The following is a 20,836-nucleotide window of genomic DNA, read 5'->3' as shown; positions in this document are numbered from 1 at the left end:
AAAACCCTGACAAATACCCAATCTAAATTCTTGAAATCATATTTGTGCTAATCACCTATTAAATTGTGCTGAGGAGTAGTTTTCCATGCTGTTTGTAAATAAATTAAAAAAAAAAAGAAAGAAACAAAGGTAATTTGGCTACACAATAAGGGACTGCATTTGAGAGCAAAAGCAAGTCTCTGCAGGGCCATCAGACGGCTTCCTGGAGTGGAATAATTAAGTTTGAGATTGCTGGAGGAGACTGCAGTGGTATTTTAGTTTATAGCCTCAAAGCCAAGGGGACCCATTAAAATGAAATAAGTGAAATTGTGCTAGTTCCTTGTAGGCCAACTACCTGAGTGACATCACCATCATCAAGGTAACATATTTAAATGATACTGGGCTACATTTAACGATAGTGGAATCTCAGACAACATTTCTGCCATGGTGTGTATAAAGGGTGTGGGGGAACGCTGCTCTAAGGAAAGGGATCTGACCAAAAACGAGCCACTAAGGGAGGAACAATTAATTAAAGTGTCATGTGGGAGCTGACAAACAGTCATGAGAAAGTCACTAAAATCTGATATTAAATATTATTTAGCTGAATTAGTTTAGAAAGCAGTTTTACATTATGACTTTCAGACAGTCTGTCTCTAAAAGTCAGAGTTTTCTCATCTCCAGCTAGTGAGGTGGGAGACATAGCTGTGTCTCCCATGAGTCATGAGTACTGACCCGGGATGACACACTCTCACTAACATAAGTGATTATGTTCTTCTGAGAATCAAGAATGGAAATGAACTATATCATAACCTGAAATAGTATGGCACAGATATCAAGGATAAAGCATACATGGCTTATGTTTATTGAATAATAATGAAAATGATGGAGACTAAAACATACCTGTTGAAAGCTAAGTACTATTAGATTCTACCCATCTATTCATCTAAGGCACTGTTAAAAAAAAAAAAACGTATGTTGCACAAAAAAAGAATCAGTTTCAAGAAGTACTAATGGCCTGAATTCCTTGTCAGCAGCATAACTAGTATGATGAACAAACAGAACCTAAGACATAAATAAAACACAAACTTTCTTTTGCTCTCCCACCATCCCTTCAAACTTTCTATAATAAAGACCATCTTCCTGTAGCTGTGGATGGAAGCTCAGGAGGTCCCAAGGTTTTTTTGCACATTTAAGGGGAGTAAATCACAATATGGTCACTTCGGTTTACAAATACATTTTATTTCAGTGATTAGAATATCTACTATCAGATACTCAAAACAGTTCAATCCTGACGTTGCTTGAAATCTCTTCTTCCACAAACTGAAAGCTCAAGGAAGCTTCATGAGTGTGGTAATCGTCACTTCTCTATTACCTTCTCTCTTTACTTGCAAAGCTGCAGTTTAGCTTCTTACCAGATTTGCTTGACTGGGTGACTCTGTGCTGTCTGGGTGGAAAGTGAAAGTGAAAGTGAAGTTGCTCAGTCGTGTCCAACTCTTTGCGACCCCTTGGACTGTAGCCTACCAGGCTTATCCGTCCGCGGGATTCTCCAGGAAAGAATACTGGAGTGGGTTACCATTTCCTTCTCCAGGGGATCTTCCCGACCCAGGGATCGAACCCGGGTCTCCCGCATTGGAGGCAGACCCTTTAACCTCTGAGCCACCAGGGGATTCTCCTGGTGGAATAGATAGGTAAATCTCTCGGTGAATTCAGCATACCCAGCTGATAAACAAAGCCACCTCCTTCTCTCATAATCTTCTTTTATGAGCTTCAGAATGCTTCCATGCTCCTCCTCTTGCCTGAAATGCCATTGTCCTCGGTGGATCTGTCTCTACTACACGTGGACTTACGACTCAGCCCCAGACCCAGAGCATCCAGAGTACACTTCCAGCCCATATTGCTTCCTCCTGATATCCGAGTGGACACTTCTCACCCCACCCTCCACCAAATCCTCATTGAGTGGTTCACATCTGACTCAGAAACAATCAGACCTCTCTTTCCTCGGCAAGACTGGTGAGGGTGGGCCTATCCCAGTGCAGCCACCAAAGTTGTTAATAGGACCTTCTTTCCTCCACTGGATTTCTTGAGCAGGAAGAAACTCAGGAGTTCGTTCTGCTTTACCTTGCTTTGTTTTGGTCAGGCACAAATAGTCAAAGTTTCCTGACTATTTCAAAGGACAAGAATTGCTAGCCTAGAAGCCTGCCCTCTTCAAGCCTGGGGTTGGAGAGTAACTCCCTGCCTAAAGCCTCTCCCTCAAAAGAGGATGGAGCAACCAAGCAGTACAACAGCTCCAGAGAAACCTCTTTACTAATCCCTTTCGTAAGAGCCTCTCTTCACCCTGTGACCATCTTCATAATGTCCAAGTCCATGAGATGTTCAGGAAATAAAAGAGTAGGTTCTTAATCCATTTATTTGAAAATCTTCATGGGTAGATTTGTCTTACACTCACTTTGGTATCTGATACCATCAAAATCGAGTCTAGTTTGAAACTGAAGCAGGAAGAATTCAGTCCTAACACATTCCCTAGAGTCTATATAAATGCCATTTTATCTTTGACTGGAGATAAGCTTATTAAGTTACTAAATTAAGCCATTAGAATGCACAAATGAAATGTACAGCTTTCAGGAATGTTACTTGGATAAAGCTTAATGGCTTTAAAAATGAAATGGAACTAGCTTTTATTTGAGTAAAGCCTGTTAAAGCCAATAGTGTTAGACGATTTTAATGACCAAACGAGTGTATCACCTTTATCAATTAAAGGGAAGGATAATTTATTTATTCAGTGAAATATTTAAAATAGAGCGGAAAATAAATATCTTCCTGTAAATTATCTAGAGGCAGAAAGCTGAGATTTCAGCAATCTTAAGGTGTAGTGGGTCATAGGCCATCAGATTTGAGAGCCTAAAAATACTAAATAGGCTACACCCTACCCCACACTTAAAAAACACAAACACACATACACACACAGAACAATGTTTAAAATATGGCCTACAATTTCAGCCATGAACTCGAGATTAAGCACCCCTCAAGGACATGACAATTCTAGGTTCCTTCAAGCTAGGTTTCTACCTTTAGGAGCAATTTGTGTGTTACAGAACACTGTAGTTAAATTCTCTGCCAAACAGTCTTCTGTTAGCAGATTCCCTTAATAATTACAGCCCAAAATAGAAACAATTATGAACAATATAAAGGTATTCTTTCTGAATTATACTCATGCTCATACATTAATGTCAACCTGGGTTTTATTTCAATTTCCAAATTTATGCATATATCACAGATATCTATAACTTTATGAAAGAAGTGAAAATAATGTAAAAAGAATGAAAATACTAGGATAAAGATGATACAGAAATACCTATCCTAAAAAACACTTTGTTTTTGTTGTCCAACTTAATAAATAAAACAAATATGTGAATTTTTAAAAATGTGAATTATCTATTTTATAATTGCAGAATGGAGAAAACTAAGAGATATAAAGCTTCTCTGACACTTTCTATCACTGACTACATCTCCATTAACTTTCAACTATATCAAGTACTCATCACATGTTTGCAGAATCCTCAGATTTTAGTTTAAAATTGTAGTAGAAATTGTTCTCTATATGTTTTAGTTGTAAGTAAAGGGAAGTAAAGTTGTGAGCAAATGGGAAGATACATTTATAGACAAAAGGGAGTAAATAACTGAAAGGGAAGAGATCAGATAAATAGCTTCTTGTAATTTTATGCCACCTGTAATTCTACGGAAATTTTCTGTGACAAATGACAATTATCTTCCATAATGAGAATTTTCTTTGTAATATATGTACAAATATATATATATATATAATATTTGACCTCATTCTATGAGAATATCTCACCTTTTTTTAACATGTGCTCACTAATTATAAATTCAGTTAGAAAGAAAAAGGATTTGAAAATAAAATGACCCTTTCTCATTATAATGCTGAAAATACTTTGTCATTTAATACTGAGTTTCCAATTTATTAATTTAAATTTTAAAACTCTTCAGTCTAATAAATATTGTAATTGTGGAAAAAATAATTTTGTAAAAATCTAAAAATAACCATAGACAATATTTAGGAAGCTATACTTCTCTCATATTAAGATGAAAATTGAAAAACTGCTTCTATTCAGGAAACCATCAAACTAATAGGTTATCTGGAAGTTGGTATCAGGTTGAAGTTCCCTGATAGCTCAGTTGGTAAAGAATCCGCCTGCAACACAGGAGACCTGGGTTTGATCCCTGGATTGGGAAGATCCCCTGGAGAAGGGAAAGGCTACCCACTCCAGTATTCTGCCCTGGAGAATGCCACAGACTATACAGTCCATGGGGTCACAAAGAGTCAAACACAACTGAGTGACTTTCACACACACATTTTAAATAGTAATACAGTATTTTAAAATAGACTATTTTAAACCCCTGGTGACTCCAAAAAGAATTTCATAGTGTGAGGACAATGGCATGGTAAAGGACATTGAACATGTATACTGCAAGGAATAAGTGAAGATCCATATATGTATATATACATGTACACTAGAATTCTGATGACCTTTGAAACTTTTCAGCTCTCTGGAGGTAGGTGTAGATTAGTTTTATCAAACCAATTTCCCCTTTTTACAGCGAATAATTTGCAATATTTGCTTTATCACCTAAATGTTAAGATCATAGATATGAAAATCTAACTACATGTAGTTTTTTTTTTTTTCTAAAAATCTATATAATGCCCTATCTGCTTTTTCAGTTCAGCTCAGTCACTCAGTCATGTCCAACTCTTTGTGACCCCATGGACTGCAGCATGCCAGGCCTGACTGTCCATCACCAACTCCTGGAGTTTATTCAAACTCATATCTGCTATTTACACATAAATAATAAAAAAACACTTTATTTAGAAAAAAATCTAAAGATCATTATGTACACTCCTAGGCATAACTACATAAGATTTCATGAAATAGATGCTGGCCTTTGTCCATATAACTTCATAAATGCTAAATGACAAATGCTACCTGATTCAGGTGTGAAGCACTGGAGACTCAAATTCTATGAATAGCTTGCTGTTGCTGAAATGATTTTGTCAAAAAGTGACTGATACTAAATAATGCTGGATAAGATTTTAAACAAAATAAAGTGCAATAATTCCTCAAATACACAGTAATGTATATTTCTGGAAAAGTATCTCTATAAAATTATGCAAGAAGTCTTTATCTATATCTCTCTATATAAAAAACAGAATTGAGTTTCAATCTGAATAAATATGAACAAATATGTCCCCCACATGAATGCCCTGTTAGTCATTTGAAAATCATGTGGAACAAAGGTGAATTGCATATATAATATTTCTGGTCTCTTCTCACTAAAAGAGACTAGTATCTCCCACTTCCAATCATTATGACAAGAAAAAAAATGCTCTCAGATTGTGTAAAGAGCATAGATCTATGGAAATAGACGAATGGACAATTTAATGTGAAATGGCCGTTAAAGGCTAACCAGCAGAGGAAAAAAACTGGCTTGCAAACAATGTTAATATATGCGGTAAGTACTGACACTTTTTAAGTTGGTCACAGCCCCCATTCACAATGACTTTGTGTGTCTATTTTCCCTTCTATCTCTTAAAATCACTCGAGTATGAAATAACTGATTTTTGTCCAATTCTCTTATTTTACAAAGAAGTAAACTGCAGAGGTCAATTGGGTATCAAATAAATAGTAAAAGCAAATCTTGCTGTTTTTTCACATTAAAGATTTAAATCCACACACTTACATATAACTAATGGAGAGAGTTCATGTAAAGTGCATGTAATGTTATTGAGTAAAATGGTTCCCAGTGCCCCCCAAATCACAGCATCCAAAATTGAAGACAAAGAAACACTGCTGCTGCTGCTGTGTCGCTTCAGTTGTGTCCGACTCTATGCGACCCCACAGATGGCAGCCCACCAGGCTGCTCTGTCCCTGGGATTCTCCAGGCAAGAATATTGGAGTGGGTTGCCATTTCCTTCTCCAAAGAAACACTAACTACCATATATTCTAAGGAGGGCTGGTCAGCAGTTGAGGGCAGATGCTGTCTACCCCCACCCCAACTCCTGAGTTAATTATGAGTTTGGAGAACCAGTTTCAACTACCACAACTGTTATTCCATCTTCTTCCCAAATCTAAGAAAGAGGGTGGCTCCATATGAAGTACAAGAGAGAAAGATAGGTTATTTTTTTCTTGTAGAACCCATAATTTCTTAGAGAAATTTTACTAACTTCTACGACCACAACAGGGAAGAAGGTGCTGCTTCTCAAAAAATCTGAAACTATGAAGTACCCTAGAAATGACTGTCCTGCAAGAGAAAGAGCTGGCATTCCATTCCCAGGTCAGTTGTCTGTTAGGCACTAGTTCCTCCGAGCAAGAAAATAAAATTAGGGACAGGTACAGAAATGAATGATGACACTGTGAAAGTGCTGCACTCAATATGTCAGCAAATTTGGAAAACTCAGCAGTGGCCACAGGACTGCAAAAAGTCACTTTTCATTCCAATCCCAAAGAAAGGCAATGCCAAAGAATGCTCAAACTACCGCACAATTGCACTCATGTCACACGCTAGAAAAGTAATGCTTAATATTCTCCAAGCCAGGCTTCAGCAATACATGAACCGTGAACTTCCAGATGTTCAAGCTGGATTTAGAAAAGGCAGAGGATTCAGAGAGCAAATTGCCAACATCTGGTGGATCATGGCAAAAGCAAAAGAGTTCCAGAAAAACATCTATTTCTGCTTTATTAACTATGCCAAAGCCTTTGACTGTGTGGATCACAATAAACTGTTGAAAATTCTGAAAGAGATGGGAATACCAGACCACCTGACCTGCCTCTTGAGAAACCTGTATGCACGTCAGGAAGCAACAGAACTAGACATGGAACAACAGACTGGTTCCAAATAAGAAAAGAAGTACATCAAGGCTGTATATTGTCACCCTGCTTATTTAACTTCTATGCAGAGTACATCATGAGAAATGCTGGGCTGGAAGAAGCACAAGCTGGAATCAAGATTGCCGGGAGAAATATAAATAACCTGATATGCAGATGACACCATCCTTATGGCGAAAGTGGAGAAGAACTAGAGGCTTTTGATGAAAGTGAAAGAAGAGAGTAAAAAAGTTGGCTTAAAACTCAACATTCAGAAAACGAAGATCATGGCATCCAGTCCCATCACTTCATGGGAAATAGATGAGGAAACAGTGGAAACAGTGTCAGACTTTATTTTTGGGGGCTCCAAAATCACTGCAGATGGTGACTGCAGCCATGAAATTAAAAGATGCTTACTCCTGGAAGGAAAGTTATGACCAACCTAGATAGCATATTCAAAAGCAGAGACATCACTTTGCCAACAAAGGTCCATCTAGTCAAGGCTATGGTTTTTCCAGTGGTCATGTATGGATGTGCACCAAAGAATTGATGCTTTTGAACTGTGGTGCTAGAGTAGACTCTTGAGAGTCACTTGGACTGCATTGAGATCCAAACAGTCCATCCTAAAGGAGATCAGTCCTGGCTGTTCATTGGAAGGACTGATGTTGAAGCTGAAATTCCAATACTTTGGCCACCTGATGCGAAGAGCTGACTCATTGGAAAAGACCCTGATGCTGGGAAAGATTGAGGGAAGGAGGAGAAGGAGTGACAGAGGTTGAGATGGTTGGATGGCATCATCAATTATGTGGGCATGGGTTTGGGTGGACGCCGGGAGTTGGTGATAGACAGGGAGGCCTGATGTGCTGCGGTTCATGGGGTCGCAAAGAGTCGGACACGACTGAGCGACTGAACTGACAGAAACAAAATAATTAGAGCAACCTGTTTTCAGAGTTTGTCGGTGGAATACAACAGAATGTCTTAGCTATCTTCTCAGTAAGCCATAAATGAGGATTGACCTCAAGGCAAGAGGATGAGAGCAGCACAAACTTTTGAATATACTGTCTTCTACAGGGATTAAGACTAGGAGGGAAATTTGAACTTGAAGCTGACCTTTCAGATTCAGGAAATGACAGTGGAAATGGCCTAGAATTATCTTAAGAATTTGCAAATACACCCTGACAGGGCAAACATTTGCCACACACAGGCATCAAGAATAAGTCTGCATTAGTTTCCCATGGCTGTCATAACAATTTACCACAAACTAGGTGACTTACACCAAGTGAAACTTATTACCACTGGTTCTGGAGTCCAGAAGTCCAAAATCAAAGTGTCTGAAGTGTTGGATCCTTTTAGAAGCTTTGAGAAAGAGAATAAGCATCCTTTGAGCTTTGAGGAAGAATGCATTCATTCCTTGTTTCTCTCTCCTGCCAGCAATACTTGAAGTTCCTTGACTTGCAGATATAAAACTCTAATCTCTATCACCATTGCCAAATGACACCCTTCTCTGTATGTCCCTGTGTCTTCCCCTTTTCTTTCTCTTACAAGGATACACATCATTGGATTTAGGGGCCTTCCTATAAAATTAGAATGATCTCATCTCAAGATCCTCAGTTACATCTGCAAACACCCTCTTTCCAAATGTGGTCACATTCATAGGTGCCAGGGGCTAGGACTTGGACATATCTTTTTAGGATAATTATTCATCCAATTGCCAACTATCCGGAAAAGTTTTATATCAAAAAAAGAAAAAGGGGGACACTTTATCTCTTCCCTCTGAAATGATGAGGATAATCTTGTTCCCTAAACTGTATCTTCAATTCCTGACAGAAAAAAAAAAAAAAAATCTGGACCTGGAAGAGAGAGGGGATGGATGTATTCCAGAGCTGTACTCCTCAGCATTCCCTTCAGGTAATGGAGCCAGGAATCTTCCGCAACAAGTAGAGGTGAGGAGATGAGATTTAACTTATTTTATTTCTTGGCAATGCTGGGTCTTTGTTGCTGCACATGAACCTTCTCTAGTTGCCGCAAGTTGGGGCTACTCTTCATTGTGGTGGCTTCTTTTGTTGCAGAGCACAGTTGTTTCAGCACTCAGGCTCAGAAGTAGCCCACAAGCTTAGTTGTCCTGAGGCATATGGAATCTTCTCAGACCAGGGATCAAACCCACGTCCTCTGCATTGGCAGGTGGATTCTTTTTTGTTTGTTTTAATTGGAGGCTAATTACAATATTGTGGTGATTTTTGCCATATAGCAACATGATCAGCCATGGGTGTATATGCATCCCCCATCCTGAATCCCTCCCCCAACCTCTCTCCCTACCCTATCCTTCTGGGTTGTCCCAGAGCACCAGCTTTGAGTGCCCTGCTTCATCATGGAAGTTTCACTGATCATCTATTTTACATATGGTAATATACATGTTTCAATGCTATTGTCTCAAGAAATTCCACCCTCACCTTCTCCCACATAGTCCAAAAGTCTGTTCTTTACAAATGTGTCTCTTTTGTTGTCTTGCATATAGGGTTGTCATTACTGTCTTTCTAAATTCCATATATATGTGTTAATATACTGCATTGGTGTTTCTCTTTCTGACTTACTTCACTTTGTATAATAGGCTCAAGTTTCATCCACCTCATTAGAACTGACTAAAATGTTTTCTTTTTTATAGCTGAGTAATATTCCATTGTGTATATGTACCAAAACTTCCTTATCCATTCATCTGGCAGGTGAATTCTTAACCACTGGACCACCAGAGAAGTCCCAGAGATGAGATTTAAAAAGAGTTTATGGTTTAATTTTCTAACTTCACTGGTTATATAGTAAGTGAGATTGACTGGGACTAGGGAATCTCTCTTAAATATTGTTTAAGGGACCAGGAAAGGAGATATGTTACAGCACAGCTAATGACAGTGATTAAAGAAAAATAAAGCGGTTTCATTTTTTTTAACAGTTAAACTTATACAGCTCAACAAATTGGTTATATAAAACTTAAATGGCTTGAAATATATATCTATTTTTTTTTAAATGTTTGAAGAAAGTAGTCAAATTGTGAAAGGGGCAGACACCAGTGATCAGATTCCCCCCCATCCAGAAGTTATCCCCTCTCTGCAGTACTAAAATCTGGCCTGATACACTTTTTATCTCTTTTCTTGAATAATATATTTTAATTTTTATCAATATGTCCTTTCTTCTATAGTTAATAATATTTTTTCATGAATATATAAATACATGGTTTCTTGTAGAACAAGGATTTATAATAAATCCAAGCTGAGCCAATGGCATGTTATATTTTATGGCTGGGATTTGTACAAGATGAATAGAACAGTGATTAGATGAAGAGTCTGTGAAGTGTATCTCAAGACTGCAAAATATAACAAGTCTTGGCTCATCTTTTGGATAAGTTTTACACTTAATGGGCTGAAATTAGTAATAGTTACATATTTTTAATAGTTAAAAATCTCACACCATCTTATCGGAAAAAAATCCATTGGAATTTACATCAAACTAAATTAAATTCAATCACATTAAATATTAATTACTTACATATTACCGTGAGCAGTACCAAGAAGTCCAAAGACACAGACCATGTCTTGATAGAGATTAAAAGCTAATTGGGGAGATTAGATTTGAAAAATGAAAGATTTAGACAGCAGTGAGGAATAATTTATAAAGAGTATTTGTAAAGCAATAAGTAATATAAGATTTCAGAAGAGAGAGAGAGTTAAAGAGGGTCAGTGGGGAAGTCTTTGAGAAGTGGAATTTGAAGAATAGAAGAACAATTGTAGGGAGACATGGTTGGATGAAAGAATCACTTCTGTAAATGCAGATTTATTTTTCCAAACACCACAATAATCAAAAATCACAGCACTATAAACTCAAAATAATGATATAAAAAATATAAGTATCAGCCTCACATTAGAGCCTGATGTGTTTACCGCTATTTAAAAAATGTATACATCATACCATACACTGTCTAGGAAAATATGATTATAGACCAATTCTTTTGGAAAATTTTTGTTTTTAGAAAATTATTATGAAAGAATTTCTGTCAAAGCTCCTAAGTTATTTCAAAGGCACTGACCTTTGAGTTTTGATGAACCCTGATGATAAAAATTTATAAAATCAGTTTTTAAAAATAAGATGATGTTGAGGAGTTCAAATAATTATACTTTAATAGATATTAATATGGGTTTACCTATATTGAGACTTTTCATGCAAGTATGTGGCAAGTTTTATATACATGATTATCCAGTGATACTCATAACACTTCCATTTTTATGAACTTTTTCCTATTTATCTAATGACCCTAATAACTAACTTCCCTGTTAGCTACAGTGGCACTTCTGTTATTTCTGGGTCAATATTATAGGTTCATTATCACAAGCTTAATAGAAAACTATGCCAAAAACCTAATTTATATCTGGTTAACTAAGAGTTCATGTTTTTTAACCAAATGTATTTATTAATTATTATTGCTAAATATTTATAAGGGATGAATAAATTTTATGAGGCCTAATATTCATATAATTTGGGGGACTTTACTGAAGAAAAGGAGAACAAACTAATCAATCCTAAAGGAAATCAACTCTAAATAGTCATTAAAAGGACTGATGCTGATGCTGAAGCTCCAAAACTCTGGCCACCTGATGTGAAGAGCTGACTCACTGAAAAATATTCTGATGCTGGGAAAGATTGAAGGCAAGAGGAGAAGGGGGCAGAAGAGGATGAGATGATTAGGTAGCATTACTGACTCAATGGACATGAGTTTGAGCAAACTATGAGGCTTCCCTGGTGGTTCAGATGGTACAGTCTGCTTGCAATGCTGGAGGCCTGCGTTTGATCCCTGGGTTAGGAAAATTCCCTGGAGAAGGAAATGGCAACCCACTGCAGAGTTCTTGCCTGGAAAATCTCATGGACAGAGAATCTTGGCAGGCTACATACAGTCCATGGGGTTGTAAGGACTCAAGACAAGACTGAGCAACTAACACACACACACCAGAGATAGTGAAGGACTGGGAAGCCTGGCGTGCTGTAGTCCATGGGGTCCCAAAGAGTTGGACATGACTTAGTGACTAAACAACAACAACTGAAGAAAAACAAACCAACATCTTTCAAAAAGTTGATTGTGGCACAAACATAAAAATGAAGGGGGGGAGTATTTGTATTCATTAACTGCTTAACACGTTTACAAACTTTTCCTGTAAATTCAAAAAAACAAAAACAAAATTAATTAAATTAAAACATATAAGTGCAATTTAAATTTTCTTCTAGATTATAATGACCTATATAAGTAAGTTTAATTTAATTAAGCTCAGTTGTGTCCAGCTCTTTGCAACCCCATGTATTGTAGCACACCAGGCTCCTTCTGTACATGGGATTCTCCAGGTAAGAATACTGGAGTGGGTAGCCATTCCCTTCTCCAGGGGATCTTCTCAATCCAGGGACTGAACCCAGACTACTGCATTGCAGGCAGATTCTTTATGTCTGAGCCACCAGGGAAGAAAAATATTCTTCTTATAAAGGATATAAGAATATTCCACCTCAAAATATACCTCTTTGGCATAATACATTATTTGGAGAAATAGCACAATAGGAAAAGATCTGTAAAGAAGTAGAAAGTACCCTTTTGAAAGAGAATTTTACATGTATAAATCAAATCTTCATATCTTGATTTGTAAAGGCATCTCCCTCTCTATACCAGAAAGAGGAAGATGATTCTAAAGTCACAAGAGAATCTTATCAATAGAGAAAGCACCTGCTTAAGTCTTCCTAACAAACCTTATCCTTATTTATTAAGCTTTCCTAGTAACCTCTCCAAAACTGGCCTCCATCAAATGCACACCTTTCTTTCTTTTATCTTTGGCTTAAAATGATACTCAAGGTTGAGTTCTAAACCAATCCAGAGCATTAGTCAGTTTTTCCTGGATCTTTTAGGTATACACAAGTAGTTATTGCTCCCAGTCAGTTGTATCTGACTCTTTGCAATCGCATGGACTGTAGACTACTAGGCTCTTCTGTCCATGAAATTTTCTAGGCAAGAATACTGAAGTAGGTTCCCATTTCCTACCGCAATATATGAGTTGTACACATTAATAAACTTGTTTTTCTTTTGTTATTCTTTTATTACAGGGTCTTAGTCAAGAACTCAGTCAGTTCAGTTAGTTCAGTCCCTCAGTCGTGTCCGACTCTTTGCGACCCCATGAATTGCAGCACAACAGGCCTCCCTGTCCATCACCAACTCCTAGAGTTCACTCAAACTCACGTCCATTGAGATGGTGATGCCATCCAGCCATCTCATCCTCTGTCATCCCCTTCTCTTAATGCCCCCAATCCCTCTCAGCATCAGAGTCTTTTCCAATGAGTCAACTCTTCGCATGAGGTGGCCAAAGTATTAGAGTTTCAGCTTCAGCATCAGTCCTTCCAATGAACATGCAGGACTGATCTCCTTTAGAATGGACTGGTTGGAACTTCTTGCAGTCCAAGGGATTCTCAAGAGTCTTCTTCAACACCACAGTTCAAAAGCATCAATTCTTCAGTGCTCAGCTTTCTTCACAGTCCAGCTCTCAGATCCATACATGACCACTGGAAAAACCATAGCCTTGACTAGATGGGCCTTTGTTGGCAAAGTAATGTCTCTGCTTTTGAATATGCTATCTAGGTTGGTCATAAGTTTCCTTCCAAGGAGTAAGCATCTTTTAATTTCATGGCTGCAATCACCATCTGCAGTGTTTGGAGCCCAGAAAAATAAAATCTGACACTGTTTCCACTGTTTCCCCATCTATTTCCCATGAAGTGATGGGACCAGATGCCATGATCTTCGTTTTCTGAATGTTGAGCTTTAAGCCAACTTTTTCACTCTCCACTTTCACTTTCATCAAGAGGCTTTTTAGTTCCTCTTCACTTTCTGCCATAAGGGTGGTGTCATCTGCATATCTGAGGTTATTGATATTTCTCCTGGCAATCTTGATTCCAGCTTGTGTTTCTTCCAGCCCAGTGTTTCTCATGATGTACTCTGCATATAAGTTAAATAAGCAGGGTAACAATATACAGCCTTTACGTAATCCTTTTTCTATTTGGAACCAATCTGTTGTTCCATGTCCAGTTCTAACTGTTGTTTCCTGACCTGCATACACATTTCTCAAGAGGCAGGTCAGGTGGTCTTGTATTCCCATCTCTTTCAGACTTTTCAGTTTATTGTGATCCACACAGTCAAAGGGTTTGTCATAGTCAATAAAGCAGAAATAGATGTTTTTCTGGAACTCTCTTGCTTTTTTGATATCCAGCAGATGTTGGCAATTTGATCTCTGGTTCCTCTGCCTTTTCTAAATCCAGCTTGAACATCTGGAAGTTCATGGTTCACGTATTGTTGAAGCCTGGCTTGGAGAATTTTAAGCATTATTTTTCTAGGGTATGGCATGATTGCAATTGTGCAGTAGTTTGAGCATTCTTTGGCATTGCCTTTCTGTGGGTTTGGAATGAAAACTGACCTTTTCCAGTCCTGTGGCCACTGCTGAGTTTTCCAAATCTGCTGGCATATTGAGTGCAGCACTTTGACAGCATCATCTTTCAGGATTTGAAATAGCTTAACTGGAATTCCATCACCTCCACTAGCTTTGTTCATAGTGATGCTTTCTAAGCCCCACTTGACTTCACATTCCAGGATGTCTGGCTCTCAGAGGAAACATTATCTTTCGTCCTCTACATCTATATTCTTTATTTTTCACACTAATTTCCAAGTGCAATTGAGTTAAATAGAGATTATTGAAAGGTCATTCTTGCCAACCCCTATGCAAATTCCTCCTCACAAGGTAGTATGTACTTTTATGCCCAACCAGTGGTGTTTTCAGTCCTTGAATGAATGAAAGAGTGAATCTTACTCAACGTTTAATGATGGTCAGTATATTCTAGGCACTGATAGGCTATATCTCAGAGATTTGAATTGCTCTTTATTGTTTCTTCAGATTTTATTTTTCAAGCAAGATAGTCTGTTGTTTCAGATTCTTGACTGCGTTTTATGGTTTATTTGTAGTCCATTTATGCACCTGACACAATGCCCATAGCTTAACAGGTACTCAATTCTTTTGACAGATTGCTTCTTCAGCTACCTCTACTGCTGCTGCTAAGTCACTTCAGTCGTGTCCGACTGTGTGCGACCCCATAGATGGCAGTGCACTAGATTCCTCTGTCCCTGGGATTCTCCAGGCAAGAATATTGGAATGGGTTTCCATTTCCTTCTCCAATGCATGAAAGTGAAAAGTGAAAGTGAAGTCGCTCAGTCATACCCGACTCTTCGCAACCCCATGGACTGCAGCCTACCAGGGTCCTCCATCTAGGGGAGTTTCCAGGCAAGAATACTGGAGTGGGTTGCCGTTGCCTTCTCTGTCAGCTACCTCTAAGAGCCCTTTAAAAACTCGAAGCCCATAGAAATAGTATATTTTTGTGATTACTTTTAATTCTCACTTCAGTCTTACTGAACTAATGAATTTATTGTCATTAAAGAGCTGCAACTGACAAAGTGACCTAGACTCCTCCAACCATGGCCAGTGATGTAAGATGTTCTAATTCATGTTTCAGACTCAGCAAGGCTGAAATAGTACATTAAATTAGATATTTGTAATTATCAAATGTCTGTTGTTACATCTGAGCCACACTCTATTACCACAGCACATATATTGCTCATCCCTTATCAAATTATGCTTTTCATATTCTTAGTTTTTTTTTTACTTTTGGTAATCCATACCCACAAAGAATTCCTTTATTTGATCCATTCATCTTATGGACCAAGACTAAAACAATGTAAAGGGGGGTGTAATGAAAAGAAAATTGGATCTATAAACATGAAGTCCAAGGTCCACAGCATTCTACAAGTTTGATTATTTTTCCCTCTGCAATGTCAGAAAGAGCACTATAATCAATATGCATACATAGTGAACAAACTGAACTTGCTTAATCTGACTGTGAATTTTAGTCAGTTTTAATGAGGACTCATAATGGTAACACGGCTTCCTTTACATATCATGGACTTAAAATACTGCCAACTGCTCTTTTACTGAGCCTTTAAGTCATATGTTGAGCATGTGAAGATGAAGGATTCTATCAATTTTATTCCACTCTTCCCTGGCCCTCGACATAGCACATCTCTGAATAGATTTTTCAAATAATTTCACTGAAATCGAGACTCTCTGGTCCCCTCTGGCAGACCTATAAATCACACACTTTAATAGTAACTTCTATTTTCTGGGCCTTCTCTATTTTTCTATTAGTTGGCACATAAGATTTTGTTGTTTACCTCTCAACTTCCATGAAATACAAAATTATATCCTTAAGCACAAAGTTCTGATTTTCTCCTGGATCAGCTAATTTAGCTCTTTACTTTTGTTATGAGAATAACAATAATTTATCTCATACTTCTATTTACAGCTGCTTTTCAACTTCCAATATTTCTATTGCTGTTACAGATTGCATGTCTGTGGACAACACCAATGATCAAAAATTTTTTCTCTGAGCCTGCTGAGTAACAAAGCAATTGCTAAGCCAAATATATTATGATATGATAAACAGTCAAGTGCTATGAGTTGTTATCCATATATGAAAAGATCCTTTCAGATGACCTTGAAAATCTTGAAAGCAACTCTTTTGCCCCTTTGCTGTTTGCCCTTTCCTGTTCATTCCCCTTTAACCTTAGAAGAACCTAAATATAGAAATTAGATCACTAGGCAACTTAGCCTAATTGCTGATTTATGCACACTGACTGCACACCATACATTACCAAACCTGTGGACTATTTTCCTAGATTAAAAGAAGTGGGAATGAAGAATTAAGTAATTAAAGAATGACTAGCTCTTTACTCCTCAAAATCTCCTCAGCAATCACGCAGGCAGATCATGCAGTCTAGATAAAATCTGAAGAAAGATAATGAGGAGTCAGTCTGCATGTAATGGAGACTGATACAAAATCTAACTTCCTGCCTCAACAGTACACTGAGATTCTTTCCCCCTTTGTCCTTTAAAAACTCTCCATGAACTAGAATTTTCAGAATTGGTTTTGGATACAGGAGTCCACCCAGATTATCAGCCTTCTGATTAAAGCAACCTTTCCTTTCAACCAACACTTGCCTCTAGAGTATCATCTTTTGAGGGGCAAGCAGCCAACCTGAGTTTGATAATAGTCTCAACACCTGGCAAAGAATTAAATAAATTTAATTGCCAAAGACTTAGGGAGATAGAGGGAGCAGGAGACCAAACCATACAGGTAACACTGCAAATTCCATTCAATCATTAGACTGAAACTTCTTTTCCTACAATGAAGGTTCAGAAATGTAGCATGGCAAGAAAAGGAAACTTGCAGAAGAGAGTGAAAGGAAAAACAATTATTCTAAATAGTCCACAGATAACATGAGTGTTAAAAAAAAAAAAAAAAAAGCACTAAATTTGTGACTGCTACATTGCTTTCAGCCCTGAAATGATGGCAGAGATCTATTTTTGTGACTTTTAAAAGCAATGAAAAATTTGAACTAATCCACAGCAAAAGAAATGACAACGTGTACAATTATTTTTTGAAAGTCTATTTAAATACATGATAAATTAGAAACCTAAAGGAGTATTATTTGGCAGCCTTTCTGGAAAAAAAAAAAGTGAGTCTGAAGATTAAAATGTAGCCAAAAAGTAAATAAAATTAAAGCAAATTCATTTCTAAAAATAGCACCTATAATTTACAAATCAGAACAATTATTTATAAATTAAAAAAATATAAACACTAGACCAAATTGAAAAGGTATAATATATTAGTAGTGAAATTTATGAATTGCTTCAAGAATAGGCTTTGGTGTCTTTTTAGATGTTTATCAAAAATGTTTTGCATTTGAGGCTTCCTTGGTTGCTCAGTGGTGAAGAGTCCACCTGCCAATGCATGAGACACAGGTTCGATCCCTGATCCCAGGAAAATCCCACATGACATGGAGTGGCTAAACCCATGCACCACAACTATTGAGCCAGCATCTAGCACCTGGGAGCTACAACTACTGAAGCCTGCATACTCTTGAGCCCATCTTAGCAACAAGAGGAGCCACCACGATGAGAAGCCAGTGCACCTCAACTAGAGAGCAGCCCCCACTTGCAGCAACTGGAGAAAAAGTCCTGTGCAACAACAAAGACCCACCACAGCCAAAGATAATAAAAATCAAATAAATAAAATTATTTTCAAAAATCTGCATTTGAATAAGTTCAGAACAGCACACTATCACCACCCCATTATCATTTGAGCCATTTCATATGGTTAAAGAATGTGTCCTTTTGGAATTTAGAATCAAATGCAACATAATCCTTTTAAAATTGTTAGGTCTTCCCTGTTATTACTCCAACCACATTCATTGTGAATGTTAGAGAATTCATGTGGTGACATTCTATGTTTCAATTTCAATCTTAGTCACAAAAGCAAGCCTTCTAATTCTGTCACCATTTGATGATTGACAGCTGATTTTGCACTCATTTGACCTTTTCCAGGCTCTCTTGTTTGAGTTAGCAGCCCATTCCAGTTTTCTTACAGTTAAAGGTAGAATGGATTAGCCAGTCAGAATTCAGAATATTTAAGTAAAAGCATAACAACAGACCACTGCTGGCATGTAATGCAAACATTAAAATTCTAATGACTCATTCCCTTGCCACAGATGAGGAAAGGAATAGAAATAGACATAACATGGATCTACTGTTCTGAAACTAATTATAACAGGAATTTGAGATGGTAAAACTTTATCCAGTCATGCAAATCAGTGTTTTTCTTTAGCTTGATGGGGAAGCCCTTGAGATTTACCAAAATTCAGGCTTTTAGGGTTTGGAATCAGGTTAGTTTACGGTTTAGTATTAAAACATAGTTTTAAAGATAAAGAACAGGATGATGTGAAAGAAGGAAGAAAGAGAAGTTATAAAGATGGAACCTCTTTGGTGAGGTTTAATTTAAGAGAAAACTTGATTTAAAAAGGAAACAAGACTAGGGGAAAGTTGGAATCATTCCATGACAATATATGAATATCTATACAAGATACCTCCTTTTTTTCACTCATGCCACAATAATATAACCTCAGATATTATAAACTATTTACTTTATTTTATTTTTTTAATTTTATTTTATTTAACTTTACAATATTGTATTGGTTTTGCCATATATCAAAATGAATCTGCCACAGGCATATATGTGTTCCCCATCCTGAACTATTTTTATCCTACACTATAAGAAATAAGTCAAAATAATTCAATAAATGTATTTCCTGAATTTGGGGGAGGTGGTTTGCACAAGACATTAGTGATATCACAGTAACTAAATACAGCATGTTTCCTGTCTTCTTGGAGCCCATATTCAAGTTAGTAACAGAAACATTAATTAAACAATCACACAAAGAAATATAACCTTGTCATTGTAATAAGTAATGTGAAGGTTATAAGAATATGCTACCCCAAAATATGCCTCTTCTCTAGCACTGAAATTCAAAAGCATCAATTCTTTGGTGGTCAGCTTTAGAATTCCATGGACAGAGGAGCCTGGTAGGCTATAGTCCATGGGGTCAAAAAGAGTCATTCATGACTAAAAGAGAAAGTGAAAGTCGCTCAGTCTGTCTGACTCTTTGTGACCCCATGGGCTGTACAGTCCATGGAATTCTCCAGGCCAGAATACTGGAGTAGGTAGCCTTTCCCTTCTCTGGGGAATCTTCCCAAACCAGGGATAGAACCCAGGTCTCCCACATCGCAGGCAGATTCTTTACCAGCTAAGCCACAGGGAAGCCTAAAGTTTGTAAAATATTCATCAAACAATGCTGTTTTAGATTGAATTGAATTACTGCCCTGATTCTTCTTCCCTCAATCATCCACACTTTTCCATGGCCTCATCATGAGTATGTTTCACCACCCTTTGACTCTGGCTTGGCCGTATGACTTCCTTTTACTAAGGGTCTATGGGCAGAGGCAATAATATGCCAGTGCCAAGCCTGGATCTTAGCAGGGTACCTGTTGCGCTTATTCTCTTGCACCCCTATGCCAATGCTATGAGAGGAAGGGACATCTCTGACACAAGGAAAATGAGAGACACTGAATATGCCCACTTTGCCTTTGACCTTTAATTAGAAGCAGGATCTGTGGTACCACTGTCTGCAGAGCACCATGTAGTCAAGTTCAACTGAGATCAGCCAAGCCCCAAAAGACAAAAAGATACACAAGATTAAATGTGTTATTTCAATCCACTGAATTTTGGGGTGGTTAGGTACAGATCATTGTTGTGATTTCTCAGAATCTTATTATGTCAGAAGCCTGAGAATCCCTCCATTAGAAGAGTCCTCTAAAGCAGCATTAAGACATTCTAGATTAGAATAAGACATATCAATCAGAAGTGATACTTTTCCTAAGTCTATGTTAGTTCAATAGGTTTTAGATTTGGGGGGCAGCAAATGAGCACAGTCACGTGTGTCACATGCTTTAAGATGCTGAATGGGATATTTCAATTCAACTTTTACAAATTGGTGAAATCCCTAAAGCTGTAGACAGTAGATGATATGTAACTCCCTCACTCAAAGAGAGCTACATATTCCCACAGAACTTAATAACATGAGATTAAATTGGTTCTTTGACTATCAACTCCCACCACCCACTTTCAGTCTTTGTTAAAAATGATTGGAAGATTCATGAGGAAATTACTTGAAGGAAATTCATAAGAATAGAGAAGCCTGTGCCTCACTCTGTGGAAAGGAAAGACTGTATCCACTGTCCCACTGCTGCTGCTGCTAAGTCACTTCTGTCGTGTCCGACTCTGTGAGACCCCAGAGACGGCAGCCCACCAGGCTCCCCCGTCCCTGGGATTCTCCAGGCAAGAACACTGGAGTGGGTTGCCATTTCCTTGTCCAATGCATGAAAGTGAAAAGTGAAAGTGAAGTCGCTCAGTCGTGTCCGACTCCTAGCGACCCCATGGACTGCAGCCCACCAGGCTCCTTCATCCATAGGATT

General features: G+C 37.8%; 1 pseudogene; it reads left to right on the top strand.

The window, feature by feature from the left end:
• Positions 1 to 1,780: 1,780 nt before the first annotated feature.
• Positions 1,781 to 20,836, top strand: part of LOC113894626 — a 40,577-nt pseudogene continuing 21,521 nt past the window's right edge.

The sequence above is a fragment of the Bos indicus x Bos taurus genome, chromosome 6 (assembly GCF_003369695.1).
Source record: "Bos indicus x Bos taurus breed Angus x Brahman F1 hybrid chromosome 6, Bos_hybrid_MaternalHap_v2.0, whole genome shotgun sequence".
Lineage (NCBI taxonomy): Eukaryota > Metazoa > Chordata > Mammalia > Artiodactyla > Bovidae > Bos > Bos indicus x Bos taurus.
The sequence above is the reverse complement of the archived record's forward strand: the minus strand, read 5'-3'. Positions and strand labels throughout refer to the sequence as shown.